General features: G+C 35.2%; 1 long non-coding RNA gene across 1 annotated transcript; it reads right to left on the bottom strand.

Moving 5' to 3' along the window:
* Positions 1-4893: 4893 nt before the first annotated feature.
* On the bottom strand, positions 4894-9075 carry LOC145815440 (uncharacterized). The gene is made up of 5 exons (XR_014358374.1): positions 9023-9075; positions 8898-8946; positions 8735-8824; positions 5712-5970; positions 4894-5280 (listed from the first exon to the last, which is right to left on the bottom strand). It is a non-coding gene; the product is annotated as an uncharacterized LOC145815440 (long non-coding RNA).
* Between the last annotated feature and the right edge of the window lie 4876 nt (positions 9076-13951).

The raw sequence follows: 13951 nt of genomic DNA on the forward strand, positions 1-13951 counted from the left end.
GAAGTGGGAGCATGTCACCATGGACTTCGTTGTAGGTCTTCCGAGGACTCAGCGGGGTAGTGACGCTATTTGGGTGGTTGTAGACCGGTTGACTAAGTCGGCGCACTTTATCCCTATGCGCGTGAGAGATTCGGTAGATCACCTCGCCGACTTGTATATTCGGGACATAGTGAGGTTGCACGGGGTCCCAGTGACGATCGTCTCAGATAGAGATCCTCGTTTTACTGCTAGGTTGTGGCAGAGTTTGCAGAGTGCCTTGGGCACTAAGTTGATCTTTAGCACGTCTTATCATCCTCAGACTGACGGGCAGTCCGAGCGTACTATTCAGATCCTTGAGGATATGCTTCGAGGTTGTGTCCTTGACTTTAGTGGGACGTGGGAGAGGCACTTGCCCTTGGTGGAGTTTGCCTACAACAACAACAGTTTTTAGTCTAGCATCGGTATGGCACCGTTTGAGGCCTTGTATGGCCGACCGTGTAGGTCTCCAGTTTGTTGGGCCGAGGTGGGTGATGCACCTTTCTTGGGCCCGGAGTTGGTTAGGGAGACAACGGAGAAAATTGAGCTTATCCGTAGGAGGCTTGTTACAGCCCAGAGCCGCCAAAAGAGTTATGCCGACTGTAGGAGGAGGCCTTTGGCGTTTGAGATAGGTGATCATGTCTTCTTGAAAATATCATCTAGGCGAGGTTTGATGAGGTTTGGGAAGAGTGGGAAGTTATCCCCTCGGTTTATTGGTCCCTTTGAGATCCTTGAGAGGATTAGGGAAGTTGCTTACCGTTTGGCTTTGCCACCGCAGTTGTCCGGGGTTCATGATGTGTTCCATGTCAGTATGCTTCGCAAGTACGAGCCGGATCTATCCCATGTGTTGGATTGGACCGATTTGGAGGTAGATGAGGACGTCTCGTATGAGGAGAGACCGGTTCTGGTCTTGGATAGGCGGGATCAAGTCTTGCGAGGCAAGACCATCCCCTTGGTAAAGGTTTTGTGAAAACATCACGGAGTGGAGGAAGCCACTTGGGAACGTGAGTTGGAAGTCCGTGAGAAGTATCCGGACATGTTTGTTGATGTATAGTCACGTGGTGAAATTTTGTAATAATATTGAACTTTAAGGACATTAAATATGTCTTAAGTTGTGGAACACTGTATATGTTGTGGTTAATGGAAGTTTATTTTAACATTGAATATGTTAAATGTATTGTAGAAATGCAAGCATGTGCTGTAAAATGGTAGAAAATGTGTTGAAATTTGTGCAATTCCAGGGAATGCATGTTTATAATGCATGTTGCGGAAAATATTGTGTTTTGCCTCTTGAAAAGAGATGAGATTGACCGGTAATGGGTCGAGATGTTTAATATTGGGTTGAAATGTTGTTAGAAATGGAGAAAACCTGTTTTTGAAAAACTTGTGTTTAAATTTTGGGGACGAAATTCTTTAAGAGGGGGAGGTTATAGCGATCCCGGTTTCCCTTTTTATTGGTTGTTGTGTACATCTCGTTTACATCCTTTACTCTTTGTATTTGAGTCTTGGGTTGTGTTGGGCAGGTGTGAAACAGGTTAGTTGAGCTTAGGAACCAAGTGTAGTTGCCCAGATTTCGGTCTGTCCGCTCGAGCGGGGCTTTTGGCGCTCGAGCGGGAAAATGACCCTTCCAGTATTTTCTCTGCAGGGTTGTCCGCTCGAGCGGGATTTTGGACGCTCGAGCGGGAGTTTGTGTGTTACGCTCGAGCGGGGTGTTAGACGCTCGAGCAGAGACCTGGTTCTGTAAAAGTACTGGGAGTGTGTATTCAGCGCTCGAGCGGCGGTTTGGACGCTCGAGCGGGAGTCTGTGAGTGACGCTCGAGCGGGAGTTTCCACGCTCGAGCGGGGTGTCGGGTTTAAAGCTCCGTGTTTTGACTTTTAAAATCACTTTTTCATATTCATTTCTCTCTCTTACTTTTCCAAAACTCCATTGTTGAGCCTCTCTCTCTAGAACCTTGCCTTCTCTCTAGGTATTGATCTAGTTAGAGTTGTTTCCTCACCTTTGGCCTTTACAAAAGTTGTGTTGATCGTCAAGGGCTACGTTTTAATCTGAAAATATCGAGTTTTGGAGCACGTTGAGTTTCTTCATCTTCTTCCCCTGAACTCCGAATTTGAGGTAGGGATTTCTACTCACTCTTATGGTCTTTAACATAGATTTTTGGTGATTTTGATAAAGTGTTGAAGTTGGGAAATTTTGGGACTTAGGGTTTCAAAATGTCAAAGAGGGTTTTATTATTTTGATTCTAAAATGAGTATTTTGGGTTTCAAAATAGTGGTATTGATGTTGGTTGTTGATATATGGACCATTGGGTCAATGTTGAAAAATGAGGGAAAAAGCCCTAATTCGTTGTGTAAATTAATTTGTATAATTAATTTGGGAAAAGTGTTGGCATTTGGAATTGAGTTGGAAATAATGAACTTGACTCATTATATGCTAGAATAGTGGAGTTGGATTTGTTAATCGCTCACTTTTGAAAACATGATATTTTATCTGCTGGAGCTTTTATTATCTGTTTAGAAATAATTGCTTGGGCTACCGGTGGAGGGTAGTTTTGATTGTTGTAGACAATGCATGATGATTTGGCAAACTAAAACTAATCAATTGGTTAGGTCATAAAGTATGATGATTGGTAGAATACATTAGCGTTATGTATTGATTGATTGTGTATATGACCAATGTGTATATACTCTGTGTATGTGTGTGGGAGGAGATAGGGGATGTACTCCACGGTTTAGGGGAAGATATGGGATAGACCTCTAAACCGAATGTTGTTTGGGAGGAGATAGGGGATGGACTCCACTGATACAGCTCATATGCTTGTCAGATTTATGTGATGATACAGCTCATATGCTTATCTATGGAAGTGATGATACAACTCCTATGCTTATATTTGGAAGTGTTGATACAGCTTGTATGCTTATCTGTTGAAATGTGGATACAACTTGTATGCTTATCTGTTGAGATGTTGGTACAACTAATATGTTTATCTATTGAGAAAAGGGAAATGTTTAATATGAGTTACTGTCTCATAGAAATGGTTGGCCAGGTTCTGAGCCATTGATATAAATTGTGAAACTGTTAAGAAATGAAAAGTGGAATGAAACATAGTCGCAGTGATTATAAAATGGAAATGGGTTATGAATTGATTTATGGAAATTGAACATTTATCAATTGCTAATGTCTTAGTTATTACTCATATTGTGTTTAGCATATCTCTACTGGGCGTTGGCTCACCCTATATGGGACATTATTTTCAGGTACAGGTAGCATGCCACCTCCAAGGACATAGCTTGGATAATGATGAGAGTTGAAGACTCTTTTTTTTTTTTTGGTTGTTTTATTTGTATTACATGTATAGCAAGCCAAGGGCTTATTTTGTATAGAGTTAGTACTCTTCTTTTGTGTAACCAAGTGTTGACTTGGAAAGCTGTAAGCCTATAGGGCATTTGCTTTTGTTGTTAACATGTAATACGGTTGTAAGAACTACTTTGATGTATAGAAATGGTTAATCTCTTTTGTATAATGTATGTCTAAAGTGATGGATTTATGTATTTATTTTGGGGGCGTGACAAAAATGGAAGTTCATTCAAGAAACCACTATACCTTAACGATCTATTTGGAAATTAAATAAAAAAGGAAATTGAATGGAGATGGAAATTGAATAAAAATAGAAGTTGAATAAAAATAGAAATGGAAACTGCATAAAATTATACATGGAAGTTCATTCAAGAAACCACTATACCTTAACGATCTATTTTGGAAATTAATTAAAAAAGAAAATTGAATAGAAATGGAAATTGAATAGAGATCGAAATTGATTAAAAATAGAAGTTGAATAAAAATAGAAATGGAAACTGCATAAAATTAAACATGGAAGTTCATTCAAGATACCACAACATCTTAACGATCTATTTGGAAATTAAATAAAAAAGGAAATTGAATAGAAAGGAAATTGAATAAAAATGGAAGTTGAATAAAAATACAAATGGAAGTTGCATAAAATTAAAAATGGAAGTTCATTCAAGAAACCACTATACCTTAACGATCTATTTGGAAATCAAATAAAAAAGGAAATTGAATGGAGATGGAAATTGAATAAAAATGGAAGTTGAATAAAAATAGAAATGGAAGTTGCATAAAATAAAAAATGAAAGTTCATTCAAGAAACCATTATACCTTAATGATCTACACTACAAGAAATTGCATTTTTTGCAACGCAACAAAATATGTTGCTAAAAGGAAAAATTCGTTGGCAAAGAATTTTGCCAACACACAAAGCTACGTTGGCAACCCGTAGGCAAAAGTGAGTTGGCAAAAGTTTTTACCGACGAAATTATCATTGCGTTGGTAAAAGTAATGCCTTTAGCGACGAACATAGTCGTCGATAAAAGCCTTCATCCATCGTCGGCAATTTACCTTGCGTCGGTAAAAGTCATTCAAATATGATGATTGTGTGGCACTTTTCGCGACACAAATTTACATGGGCAAAAAATATACTTTTAGCGACAAAATATGCGTCGGCAAAAGTAAACATTTGGCGACACATTTACGTCGGTAAATGTTGACATTTACCGACGATTTGTTTGTCGCTAAAGCTTTACTTTTGGCAACGACAAATTAACATTGGCAAAAAATACACTTCTACCAACACAACATGAGTGGGCAAAAGTAAACTTTTAGCGACACATTTACGTCGGTAAATGTTGCCATTTGCCAACGATTTGGTTGTCGATAAAGCTTTACTTTTGGCAACGACAAATTGACATTGGCAAAAAAAACACTTTTAGCAACACAATATGAGTGGGCAAAAATAAACTATTGGCTACACATTTACCGACAAGTTGTTTGTCGAGAAAGCTTTACTTTTTGGCAACGACAAATTTGTAGCGGCAAAAAAAATTGAAAATCATTTATATTTTTTTATAAGATGTACATATTTACAAGAGGCATCCCTCAGGCACTACTATTACAAACTAATAACATTAATATTAAATCACCTAAAGTTGATGTGTAGGCCAAAAAACACTGCTGAAAAATATGCTTTTGGAAGCGGTGTATAAAATCGGAATGGGTAAACTCACAAAAATACTCAAATACATCCAAATTGTGAACCCATAGTAAAAACAACAGATAACAAAATGAAAACATGAAACTAACAATCCAAATTTGCAGCAGACCATCATCTAGTAGCAGCCCGCTTCACAACAACATTGCAGCAGCAGCAGCAGAAGCAGACCAACAAGCAACAACCATCAGCCAACAGTGCTCTGAAAAATGAGAGAAGAAAAACAGTTAATCATTGGGGGGGAATTTGGGGAAATCCGCTCTAATAATAGCGGGGCAGGGTGGGTTTCCATTGGGTTCTGATTTAATTGCCATCCATAATTCTACCCAAAAGATTCCACCAATGAATCTCCTTCATCAACAAAATCAACAGAAAATAACTATTATCTAGACAATTCAACAACAAAAAAGTAGCATGATTTAAAGACGACTGATTAAGTTGCCATTTCTTTGTAGACATCATGTGCATGACTGGGGATTATTTGATATCAAACCAATAGCTCATCTTGTGCAAGTCACTATCTCGAGTACAAATGCAATGTATGTTTTTGGTAATTTCTCTAAGAACGTAATGAAGATGAACTCTGATGATTAGATGGATTAAAAAAATGGATGCATTATTGTTAGAACTTACATTGTTCCTGCCACACGGGTATTGACATGAGTCATGTTGGCTGGAATAAGTTTTGGTAGACCAAAATCTGAAATTTTGGGTGCCAAGTCTTTGTCGAGGAGAATATTGGTAGCTTTGATATCTCGATGAACGATATGTGGTCGTACTTCCTCATGAAGAATGGCAAGTCCCCGTGCAATCCCAACGCAAATTCTAGTTCGTGTTCACCAACTAAACTGGATGCTACTGGAAGATTTAGGTCAACAACCAGCAGATTGGGCTGCAAAGATTGTGAAGATTCAAATAAAAAACACTTCATGAGGAAATGCATCTGTCACGTAAGCCTACATAATTGAATCCTCTACTGCTAATGTCTTTGAGCAAATAACAAGAGAATCTCTAAAGGAAAGAATGTTATAATTAGACAGTTATGGAATTCTCTCACATTTAAAGGCAAAAGCATCATTGCATTGGTATTTTCAAGTCCATTTCTCAGTTGAATTCTATTAGCAACACAGAGTACATACAATTTGCTGTCTAATGGTGAATTATGTGAGGAGGTGCTTGCCACTCTGAATTGTTTTCTCTATGAGTATCATTCAATCAAAAAAGTTTCTTAAACAATCAAACTGTTTTAGGTTATTGATTAATGAGCTTGTTCAAACCAATATGGAGACTGGACAAGGCCTCAGCTTGAAAAAATAGAAAATAAAAATAATCAGCCCCCTTGAATATTATTTATAATAGCATGCATAATTTAGGAAGAAATAAGAGTTTTTTCTAATTCCCCCCCTTCCCTCTTTTTGGGAGAAGCTTTGTCTAAAATCAGTGCCAATACAAACAAAATCAAGCAAGATCCCTTTGGAATTATTAGGTTTGTGCTTTGTTGTAAAGATCTGTTTATGACTGAACCAGCAGGTAAAAAACTAATATAAGCGATCGATCAAAAAATAGAAGAATAAGATGAGATTGAGAATTTACTACTAAAGGGAAATAGTTATTTCAAGTGGACCTTGATTGGTATTTGACCTTGATTGGTAGTTAGCCTTGACTAATCACCCCAGAAATAAAGCAAAAACAAAAAATTTAAAAAATCATATTCAAAGTTAATGTAGCAGAAAAGTGATGATCATTCATGGGTATAATTGGGAGGACCTCAAACAAGAATCAAACAAAGTCCCATGAAATGTTAATTATACTGCTTTCAAATCATTGCCAGTGATTTGCCCATTATTTGTTAGCATCCACTACATTTCTCCATATAGCAAAGAGGACCACTTGAAGAGAATCATCCACATGGGATTTGTGAGGTGTGTCGGGCAAATTGAATCCTCTACTGCTACTGCTAATGTCTTTGAGCAGATTCAGAGGATATTTGCAAGGTTGAGACAGTATGGAAAGATTGAAGGGAAGAATGTGTTTTATTGGTTTCAGAACCATAAAGCTTGAGAGAGGCAGAAGAAGAGGTTCACCACCGATATCCCCATGCAGAGAAGTGGTGTTGTTGGAAATGGAGGAGGAGGAGGAGGAGGAGGAGGAGGTTGGAGATCTAAAGATCCTGTTTATAACAAGTACCCTAACATCAGCCCTGGTAAAGCATCAACAGTCAGCAACCTCTCTCTCTCTCTCTCTCTCTCTCTTTTCATTGTTCATTTCTCCACAATGCTTTTGTAGATGTACTTACGATATGTATATATTTATTGCTTTACATTTGTTACTTCGTTCAAATTATGCTAAAGACTAAGTTGGGTTTTCTATTTTTAATGTGGATCAATTAATAGTTTTATGAAGAACTTAAGTCTAGGTCAAGCAGTTGAGATCCTTGGGTTTTATTATTTTTTTTTTCAAACATTCAAGTGGTTATACTCCTGAATTTCTAAGAAATAAATTGGGGGAGATTCTAATTTGAATTTATGGTGAAGCATCGAATGTTATTAGTAGTAATTTAACTTACTACTAACTAATTAACTAACCAACTAACTTTGACACCCGGGAAAAAAATATATATGAACTTTCATACCATTTAAATTTTAAATTTTTTTTTTAATATTAGTTTGGTGGTGTGTGTGATTTTGCAGCAGTTCCATCGCCATCTTCATCTTCATCTTCATCACCCTGGAATGCTTGCTGTAGGGTAGATGGGTAGCTATGGTGGGTATGGATCTGTGACTATGGAGAAAAGTTTTAGGGTAAGTTACACTATACTCTACTACTCTCTAATACTGACTGAATAGAGGTTGCTGTCATTATGTAGTTGGGCAGCCAGTGAACACAAAATCATGGTCCAGTTATTGTGTTCCTCTCTCAACCTAGATTCAGAATTGTCTATACATTCCAATCATCTAAAAACTAGCCTTAATTCAAAACCATCCAAAAAGAACTATCCTTAAGTTATAATTGTCCAAAAAGTTATAAACTACCCAAAAACTATATCATATATAAGTTTCTAAACAAGTGTTGTTAAAAAAAATCCTATAGTCAAATAAGTGTTGTTGTTCTGCAGTATACGGAGAAGCCACCATCCAATAAATTAGGATTTGACAGCTGAAACATTTTATAACTAGCATATTCATCTTTATAATTGATCAGAATCATTAACAGATCAGATCAACTAAATCCATGTCTGATCTGTTAACAATCAGACCTATTAGATTCTAATAGTAATTGAATAATCACATTTCAACCACAAATTATTGGATTAGATTCAACTTAGAATACAATCCATTGATGAGCCTAGTCTCAGGTTTATATTCCTTTTCATTTTAAGACAAATTTTCCAAGGACATCTTGTATTTCTGATTTGCCTCACCGCCACCAACGATGATGCTAATTATAGTTGTATCAGTGACCAATTACGGTGCTTAAAAAGATAAAATCCACATCAGGGACGTTCTTAGTTAGCTCGCAGAAAAATAATCCCAAGTCTACCACTACAAACCCAAGTGTTATGCACAACGTTCATTCAAAATCTTATAGTATGGACTTAGGGCCATATTTTAATTAAATGAGAGGAAAAGCAGAGGGTAATCAAAATATGAAAATACCTTGTTTATGCTGATATTATTTCATCTTTAGTGAAACTATCTTCTTGTGTACCAATCTCATGCAAATACAGAATCAGGATTGCTGCAAGACTGCACCAAAAAAATTTCAATCCTCACCTATAACCAATAGTCCAATTTCCAATCAATAATTCAGAAATCATACCACATTTCTCAGCCAGGCATGACAATACTTTGTGGTTCCAAAGCATGCCCTGCAAAATGAAATCCCAACACCTACATAAGAGAATACAGAATAGAACATAAATCTTGAATGTAGCCATTTCCCACCTCAATGATCTACCATCCAAGGTAAACCCATGCACTGATTGAATACATCGAACAGAATAGTTGTAGTGAAGTCATGGTCTGTCCCTGCCCTTTGTCATCCAAGGCACTCTGCGAAATCGTTTCATTAGAGTAATTCCTAAAAAAATCCATGTTTCCTCTCACATGGAACACACTTCAATTAGACTTTACTATCACTTCTATTCACAAGGAAAGTGCTTCAAATGGAAAGCAGTAAACGATCACTCAATGCAAGAGATTGTTAATTCCTTTATTATCACCTAAAATTCCGTCCAATGTCCGAGCAACAAACAAAATTTAAACTGGATCAGTCAGTGAAACCTCATTAACCACTGTTACAATTCTAAATAAGCAGAAACTACATCTAAATAGGCTTAGGCAATCAAATATGCAAATTGATATTAAATTCTAAGCATTTCATGAACCAAACACTGTATGACATCAAGTGAGACTTGAAATTCAACTGAAACACATAAAAATCTTCACAATACTGATAAATTCAAATAAAATCTAACCCGAAAGGAGTGTTGAAAACAATTCAAATGAGGCAAAGACCTAAACAAGACATTTCTAGCAAAAAACAAAACAAGGTTCAAACACTCTGCTCCCGAAAGTCGAATTTCAAGACGAAACAATCAAAAGATTCAACGAAATCTGATCCACATAATTGAAAAACTTTAAAATGCCAAAAATAAGACCAATTCTACAGTGAAAACAATGGATCGCTCACTAGACTAGCAAAATCTATTGAAAACGATATGAAAACTTTTACCAAAAAAAGCTGAAAGTGGAGTCTAACACTATGGCATCAACATAAGACTCTATATAACTTGCTTTAGTCCATTGAAAAAAAAAATCCATCAAATGATTAACATTTTCACCTCATCAAATTATGTAATGACAAATGCCAAATAAAGAAATAAAGAAATAACTCATAACCAGCATCCAAAAATAGCCAGAGGCATGCACCAAAAAAAAAAAAAAACGGCCACAAAATTGGAATAACAGTAGCATATTAACATACAAATGGGATGTTATATATCTTGGAACGGCTTTATGATTTAACTAGGTTTTTATGCGGCCAATCGTTGATTCAAGGAACTCTAGAAGAGTATTATGATGAACACTGAGTGGTCATCCAAGGAAAATTGACCATTCATATCCCTTTCTACCTAATGGGATAAAAATTGAGATCTGATTAGGTTCAAGGCTACATCTGTTCAAATTAGTCTTTAAGCAAACACAATTTTGGGGGCTTTGTCACTGATATTAAAGTTTGGCGGCAAAGAAAATTTATTCACTGTTTCTTTGAGGTGCAACAGAACTTCACCTCTGTTGTGTCCAAACTCGGTCCTTGCAAACCTCCAGGATGCTTGAGCTAGACCATATCCCAATACTCACTCACTCTATCTCTCTCCCTCTCTCTCTCTCTCTCTCTCACGGTAAAGAAAGGAAAATTGAAGATAAGAACATCAATAATAAAATTCAAGTGGATGACCTCCAAATTATTTTTAGAATAAACTACCAATATACCTTATGAAATTTGTTTAAAATACATATTGTCTCTTGTAAATTTAGAGATTACAAATATCCTTGTCAAATTTAATAGAATTAATAAATAAATAAATAACTCAACTAATCTTCTATACAATAAAATCTGATTTTTTGACAATTATGTATGCATGCATATCAACATTGCACGTAATGATCCTATATGACATTATAACATGAACTTTGCTGACTCAAAGCCTAATAAAACAGTAGACTCTGTTAACAAACATTTAGTATTTCCATCACATAAATATGAGATGCTTGACTACCTACTTACTCTCTTTTAAAGAAAAATAATGACAGTGATAGCATTAATAATAATGATAAAAAACACCAATAACAAAATCATCATAATAATAAAAATAACAGAAACAATAATAACAATTACAAAAAAAAAAAAACATAGCATGCTCACTTCCATCCAGAAGATCATGAACAAAACAGATACTGACTTTGGTATCAATAATTAATGCAATATTTGAAACCAGAACCCACTCAGTAGTTGGACAACCCTGACCATAACCAGTAAAGCTTCATTGAAAACCCCAAAGCTATTTTTCCTTTTTTTTTTTGGCAAATTAAATAGAATTGTTCAACTGCTAGTTAAAACACTTTGTTTGACCACTTAAAAGGATTGTGTGAATTGAATTGTGTTCAAGCTTTGTATATTATTAGTTAATAGGTTTTGAAGTGTTTGCAAATAAAAAAAATAAAAGACATGTTTTGAAATTTGAAATCTAGAATCATTTGACTGCTTGTTGAATCGGCAACCCTTTTGATTTGTTAACTAGATCAATTTCCATTCCTTCAAGACAGGCAAGTTCTGGTTATCAACTTGAACACTTCAAGACCCACATGTGGCAACTGTTTTTCTTTCCAATCACCTTTAAAGGCTCAAATTCATCCAATTCAAATTTTGTTCGTCTTCATAATTTCTTAAATTAACCACAAAATCACTCTCATTGAACCTTTTTTTTTTCTATGCTCTGGTTGCTCGAAGCAGAGACCGATATTACATTCATTTCATTTTTACTCATTTGCATTTTAGGATTATAAAATATAAGAGGGAAAGCCCACCCAGAAGAAATAAAAATAAAAAATGAAGAAGAAGAATAAGATGAAGATGAAGATGAAGATGAAGATGAATGCATTGTGTGGGCAGGGGCGGTTATAGCAGATTTAGATAAGGATATGAAAGTGATTTTATCATTATCTGAATGTTTACATGACACGCCATCCATAAGAATATAGATGAAGAATTAGCAAGTAGAACCTCGAGGGTCTAACCTTCTTGAAAGTATGATCGACAATAGTGGAAGTATGATATGGACTCTGATGGATAACCCTTCAAACAATTGATGAACTAAAGTCTCAATGTAGACACCCAAACAAACCCAACACTCAAATAGATCCAACAATCCATAACATTAATCCATCGATCAAAATTCTACAAACCCATAATCAAAATTGCAGTTAAAAAAACCAAATAATTGAACAAATATGGAGTGAATGTGTGTGTGAGTGTGTGTGTGTGTGTGTGTGTGAGAGAGAGAGAGAGAGAGAGAATGGTGGAATTCGAACATACCTCAAGAATCGAACTAATATTTTTTCAGATCGAAGAGAAGAGAATGAAACCCTTCCCCTTCGAACCGTCGATCATCGCCGCCGCCCAAGCAGTCTCACCACCGAAGAGAAAGCACAGTTTCCAGGTTGAAATCTCGCCACTGCGAAGTCTCCTTTTCGAACCCTCCCTTTTTCAGTTTTGCAACTTATACAATTTTCAACGAACCAAAAGAGTTTGTATTTGATTGAAAAATAAAATAAAATAAAATCTTGTAGTGTTAGCTAATAAACAAAAAAAATCGTGAAAAGGCTGTGCAAGAATGAAAGACAAGGGTTTACCCATCCTGAAAAAAGAGCAGGGGGGGCCGAAAAAAGAGGAGGAGGGGGGGATTTTGAGGGGAAACTTTCCACTGCCTCAATTTTTTGAGGTAAAAAAAAATTGAAATAAAATAAATAAATAAATATATATTTATATTTGTAAAAATTACAACCACTTTGAAAATTATAAAAATCAAAAATATATTTTTAAAATTTAAAAAATTATTTATGACCTCCTAAAAGATAAAATTGTACAAAAATAATAAGTATTTTTTTAATTTTTTTACCAAATTTTTTTTTTTAGTTTTTTAGAAGAAAAAAATTCTAAAACAAGTTTCTGGAAGTAAAACCAAACATATTGAAATTGATAATCTAACCATATTCTTTGGAAAAGTTTAAGTTATCTCAAATTAGCCACCTCAACTTAAGAGTGTGTTTGGGCTTGATGGGTTCATTTTGTGATCTAATTTGATAATCACTTTAATTTTACAATTCAATAACTAGAATATTTAAAACTCTTTAAAAAGTTATAATAAAAACACAAATCACTAAATCACCTTATTTCACTAGCAAAACTTTTACCAACGATTACTGTTGTTGTCGCCAAATATTTTACTCTTTGCCCACGCTAACTTGTCGTCGCCAAAAGTAAGCACACTAATAGCGACGCATATTGTGTTGCTAAAACATAAGCCTCGTAGCTAAATTTTTTGAAATTTTGGCGCCTACCAATTATTTTGCCGCCTAGTGAATGTTATGTTTTCTTAGCAACGGTAGTAAATCGCGTCGGTAAAGGTCTACTTTTACCAACGAAATTCATCACTGCGCTGCCAAAAATATAGTTTTGGCTATGAAAAATTGACGTCGTCGGCAAAAGTAGTCGCTAAAAGTGCAATTTCTTGTAGTGCTATCTATACTATATATTAAGCAAAAGGGGGTTTTTTGCCCCAAGTTTTGTGGGAGCTCCAATCTTCCAATCTAAATTTCCTAATTTTTTGATTTAACAAAAAAATAATCTTAGCATTTATTAACTTCTCCCAACTTCCAAGTCTTACCCTCATAATAACACTTTAATGCATTAAGAACAAACATAAAAAAAATTCTTTGAAATCCAACACCTGAATTCCTTGAAAAGTCCCAACAACATATGATTATTATCCCTCATAATAACACTTTAATGCATTAAGAACAAGCATAAAAAAAATTTCTTGAAAAGTCCAACACATATGATTATTATCAAAATATTAACAAGCATAAATAAAAATTCTTGAAAAGTCCAACACATATGATTATTATCAAAATATTAAAGTTTAATATAATACAATAAAAAAAAGACATTTAATTCCTTGAAAAGTCAACCACATATGATTATTATCAAAATATTAAACTTTAATATAATATAAAAAAGGAAAAAAAGAAAACATTTAAAAAAAAGAAAATATTTAAAAATCACAATTCACATATATAGATAATTGTAAA

This window comes from Camellia sinensis, unplaced genomic scaffold, assembly GCF_055761805.1.
Source record: "Camellia sinensis isolate YWXY unplaced genomic scaffold, ASM5576180v1 Unanchor2, whole genome shotgun sequence".
In the NCBI taxonomy this organism is placed as follows: Eukaryota; Viridiplantae; Streptophyta; class Magnoliopsida; order Ericales; family Theaceae; genus Camellia; species Camellia sinensis.